Here is a 5,996-nt window from a genome sequence, read left to right as displayed (position 1 = left end):
GGTGACAAGTGACTGTCTTTATGAGTGAACAATTGAAATTTTATTGAACTGATTTAATAGTGCCAAAAACATTGATTAACTCAAGAAAGAAACAAGTTGCTGAAACCAATCTTTAATGCTAAAAAGTTTACATCTATGCAAAATAATCCTTGAAAGATTTCTCATTTAAGGCCATTCCTGTTTGGAATATGTGATTGTGTATTGTCAAAAATAAGCAGAAACATTTTGCATTTCCATTTTCTAGTGTGGATCATTAATTTCAACATTTATCCTCATTCTCATGTTTAAGAATCTGTTATCTTGACAAATAATTTATGCTACTGCCCACTGACATGCTTTTAAAGCTATTGTTATCCAAAAATGTTGGCCTTCAAACACCTTAAATTGCACATATGTAGGTCTGAGAAATAAAAAAATGTGTGTGTCTGTGTGGTAATGTGTGCTGGTGTGGCTACAGTGCCAGGACTGCATTTTTTAACCAGTCTGCCCCCTGCATATAGGCCTAAAATATACATTATTCTCTGTATTGAATCATGTTATCTTGTTACCCAGCCCCTGATGTTTTTAAAACCTAGAAACGCCCCTGCTATGTACAAAAAAATCAGATGAGCCCAGAATATTCCAAACTGCCGTAGCCAAGGCGACATCTAGTGTATATAAACTTATTACACCGTCGTGCTAAGTCATAGGGTCCGTGCACTTTTTGATCATTTCATTTCCTGTTTAGAATGGAATAAGGAGAAATGAAAACCAGCTCGTTTATTCGTTTTTTTGGCTAGATTTTGGCTAGATTTTTCATTTTTCGTTTACAAGTCGGTTTATGGGTTCGATATTTCATTTGCACACGTGGGCGGCGCTGAAACGCCCCTTTCATCTGATTGGTCAAACCGCTCCGCCTTCAGTAAGCTGTGAGCTTTTCTTTCTGTCAGGCAGAATAAGAGTCAGTAGGCTACGAGTGCGGCACTGACAAATGCCCTTTAATGAAATAATGTCTGAAACCACCACTCACTGTTAACTACACACACTATTTGATTTAGAAATATGTTGCTGGTCACGTAATTCGTGCTGCTGCGACTTGCAAGCAACCCCATTAATGTGAGCCACAGTATATGACAGATTATATTAGCATATTTCCCATTGATAAATACAGTGCAAATAGTTCCGTCTCTTTGGATAAAAGGGAAGTGGAAATAAAAATCAATAATAGGCTGAACTGTACCATGATAATATGTCCGTAACATTTACCACTCTAGTCTTTTATTTACATCAAAAAGCAGGTAGGCGTGTGTGACATATAGCCTATGGGCTATACATCATTTTGAATAGAAATAAAGTTTATATTTTTGGAATTTAAGCATGTGTAGCCTACTCAGTTCACATGAAAAGAAAGAGACAGAAAAGAGAGAAGCCAGAATCAGTGAACGTAAATTAAATACTGACAAAATTACCAGGTTTGGGATTAATTGTTATTATTATTATGAGAAATTGACTCCGCCTAGAACTTTGATGCTTCACCAAACTCAGCTCAGACCCTCAGACTGGTCTAACTTGCTTCTAACTGGTCAGACTTTCCCAAAAAATCCATCGACTTGAGTTATCTGAGCAATGAAGGCCGTAATACTTAATGCTGTCCACTAGAGGGGGCGACAGGATAATAAGTGTTTTCTACTCTCTTTCCCTGTTTGCATCAGTTTAAATGACAAATAAATAAATGCATGAATTTCATTATGATAACAGGTTAAACGTCGTAATTAGCCAGCATAGGACGCAAATGAAAATACAATTTGATATTTGTGATATTTAAACTGTGTATTATTAATAAATATTGTTTCATATCTTGTTCATGCTTTATACATTTTAACCAGTGCTAATTTAAATAAAATGAATGAATAGAACTATATAATAATTAATTATAATATGGTAACTTTGGTCCAAAGTAATCTGTGATAAACAGTGTATAGGCCTACTATGTTTCATCTGCTTATTTATTATAGTCAAAATAATCCAGCAATTATGTTTTATCGAATGTTATTCGAATTCAAGATGTAGAAGCTCAGATCAATAATGAGGCGTACAGGCCATAAATAACAAATAGACATTACAACATTTTTATTATTCATAAGAATTTAAGTTAATAACATCTAAAACAAAGAATACATGTATTACAGGGCAAGTATAAGTATTAGTATTTTTAATGTTTTTGAAAGAAGTTTCCTCTGCTCATCAAGCCTGCATTTATTTGATCAAAAATACAGAAAAAAAAGTAATATTGTGATATATTTTTACAATTTAAAATAATTGGTTTAAATGATCATTTATTTCTGTGATGCAAAGCTGAATTTTCAGGATCATTACTCCAGTCTATCACATGATCCTTTAGAAATAATTCTAATATGATGATTCATTATCAAAGTTGGAAACAGTTCTGCTGCTTAATATGTTTTCATAACCTGTGATACTTTTTTTAGGATACTTTGATGAATAAAAAGTAAAAAAAAAAAAAAAAGAAGCAATTTTTTAAAAAATAGAAATCTTTTGTAACAACAATATACACTACTGGTCAGTAAATTGAGGTCAGTATTTATTTTTAATTTTTTAAAAATAAATCAATACTTTTATTCAGCAAGGATGTGTTAAATTGATTTAAAAAAAAGTGATAGTAAAGAAGATTTATATTATTAGAAATTATATATATTTTTTAATAAATGCAGTTCTTTTTAACCTTTTATTCATCAAATATATTAGGCAGCAGAACTGTTTCCAACACTCATAATAAATCAGAATATTAGAATGATTTCTGGGGCTGTTTACACCTGGCCACTTCATGCGTTTTCTCAGATCGGATAGCTATCCGATCGTGAAAAGACCAGGGGCGCCTGTTTCAGAAAGGAGGTTAAGTGAAAACTCAGAGTATGTTAACCCTGAAATGAGGGAAACTCTGGGTTTTCTGTTTCAGAATGGGAGGTATGTTAAACCTGAGAAAGCAGAGTAAGTCAAGCCCGTTTCTGAAAGAGAGGTAACTTATACTCAGAGTCAGTTACCATGGTAACTTACTCTGTGAACCTAACCTGGCCGGGAGCAGGTTTTCTTCGGTAAACCCAGAGTTTCTTTCGGTCTCCTCCCCTTTTTTAAAGAGGAAGTGGTGTTTAAACACCTCATTCATTCTTTCAGTACATTTTTATTAATAAAATTAATCTTTAATTAACAAATACAATATTGCTATTTTTACTGTTTTTGTTTTTTTTTACTGTTTTTTAAATAAGATGAAGTCTATTAACTCCTTAACTGGCAACTGAATATACAGTAGTAGATTAGAGTTACATAATGTAGTTCTAAACAAATTCTACAGAATTAAACTGTGGCATTTACTGAAAATCACTGAACTCTGTTCATCTGTGCAACAGAAGTTGATGGACCGTCCTCCTGCTGTTCTTCCACTTTGGGGGCGGGGGGAGAGATAAGACTACCCATTTATACTTAGCTTTAAACTTAGATTCTACTCCACATAAAAATGTGAAAAAATCTGAATGTGTAGATTGTTTGATGTGACACATAACATTATCCCCATCGTCCTGTGAAGATGAGTACACTTTATAACACTATTTGTCATCATTTCTGGTGTATTGAGTAGGCTACTTACAACTGCCTGCAGGTTTTGTTGGGACAGGAGGCTCCAAAAGACAGATATTACCATCGGAATCTGTTGGGACCAACAAAAAACCCAACCCAAAGTCAAATAAATGGAAATATCAAAAATAGCCTATATAAGAAATAACACATATGTAAACCTCTTACATTTTATGAAGGCCCTTGGATCTTCGGGAGTGACTGGCTCTGAAGTCCCTCCAGGAATTCCCCCAGCCAAAAATGCTGCTGCACTGCTAGACACTGGGATGCTATTTAGTTATTTAATATGTCAAATATTTGTAAATTCAGGTAGCCTACACCCATGATATGCTCAAACCTTACCTGATTGAATTATGTTCTTATATTTAATTTTCAGCTGCTGCCATGTTCTTTTAATACCTGCAGGATTGCACCCATGAAAATTAAAATTAGGTTGAATAACATACTGTTCTTCCAGTTTCACCTCTGATATTATAACAGTTGGGTAAGTTACTCTAAAATAGTTATTAATTACTAACTACAAATGACATCTTCAACCGTGTAATTAGATTCATGTAATAATGACTATCTTTAGAAAGTATTGGTCTACTTATTAATAAATCCCATATCAACCTCAACCACTTGAACAATACAAGGAGAGACAAGAAACTGCACTTTTAATGCTTTCAAATAAACAATATACAATTGCATGGATTATTCTTGAATTGACCAAAGTGTGTAGAGGGAGAAGGTTACATAAAAAATATACCTTTTAAAAATGTATGTTAAATATACAGAATTGTTCTATAGTCTAATGCAATTACATCAGATTTTACTTCAAATTACAGAAGAATTAAGAGTAATCCCTTTAATTAAATGACAGTATTTAGATGACTTGGTAATTAATTACACCCAACACTGTATAACTAATTAAAATGTAAACATACGCATTGACTCGAGCAACTATTTTCTCCCTAGCTAACTCTAGTTGTCCTTCGCTGCTGCAGCCGATATTTAAAAAATAATAATATGTCTTCTTACGCTTGCAGAAGCTGGTGAGAAATATGCAGACCTCTTTTTGTCTGGCGCTGTTACCATGGTGACTCATAATATCTGCACTCCATTGATAATGGCTTTTTATAGTGGTGGTGCACGCGCTTAACTCAGAGTCAGTCAACTCAGAGTTGATTGAACTAACTAATTTCCGCTGTTCTGTAACCGAAAACTCAGAGTTTCCCATCTCAGGGTAAGTCAACTCAGTTGAACCTCCTTTCTGAAACAGGCCCCAGGGGCCCGTTCTTCGTACGTCGCTAACTCAGTTAGCTGGATTTGATTGTTGGAGATTTGGCATGATCTTGGATTGTTTGGTTCTTCGACGCTCATCCTGGACTTGCTGTCATAGCAACAGGTGCCCAAGCTTAAACCTGCTCGGGAGCAGGCTTATTTCATGTTAACAGGATTAGATCCCGGCTTTATAAGCGGAGGTGATACGGGAAGTCTTTCGCAGCCATGTCTTGTCCGTTTTTACGACAAGAACCTGTCGCTGAAGGTGGTCTCACGCTGCACAATCCACTGCCGCTTTCTGAGCATGCAGCCTGACATCAAACAATTCACCATTTACCTTGGAGAAGCGAGTCCAGAATATATCAAATAATACAAAAAGTAATGTAATCAAAAAGTATGCAGTTGACTGATTAAAAATATCTTAGATGGTGTGTGACTCCATGTCCTACATCACAAATGTGGAAGCAAAATGGCCTGGTTCTGTGCATGACTCCAGGATTTTCAGAGAGTCACATTTATGCACATTATTTGAACGTGGTAAGGAAATATTTAATATCAAGCTCACTGTATTACATACATTTATTCTGAGCCTAACAAAACTGCATTTTTCCAGGTGCTTACGACGGGATCCTGCTTGGTGACAGGGGCTATACCATAGACAGTATAAGAAATGGACAGAGTCATCTCATTGGAACTCAATTGAGGCAAGTGAAGCCCATTTTCAGCGATTTCTTAGGACTTCCGTTCCTGACGCGCAGACTCAAACTGAGCTTGACGACGTAGATGTGACGTGAGCAACCCGTCTGTCTTCTAGTGGCTGTGGCATGAGAAATCTGAATCATTCCCTTCCGAATCTTGCAGAGACGGAGATCGTGAGTAGGAGGTGTCCATGAGCTAGGAGCAGGAGAAACTTTTGCTAGGTATTCTGATTAATTATTTTGTCATTTTGCCTCCACGTCCCCCCGATTGCCCGCGAGCTTCTCCTCCCGTCAATACGGTAATCTCTCTACTGTGCGACAGAGTGTCGCGTGGTTATGACGCAATCGTTAGCCTACTTTTACAAAAACTGTTTTTACGGGGCCATAACGTAAGCTACAAGGTAATGG

This window comes from Leuciscus leuciscus, assembly GCF_965113295.1.
Source record: "Leuciscus leuciscus genome assembly, contig: SUPER_2_unloc_9, whole genome shotgun sequence".
NCBI classification, from domain to species: domain Eukaryota; kingdom Metazoa; phylum Chordata; class Actinopteri; order Cypriniformes; family Leuciscidae; genus Leuciscus; species Leuciscus leuciscus.
The sequence above is the reverse complement of the archived record's forward strand: the minus strand, read 5'-3'. Positions refer to the sequence as shown.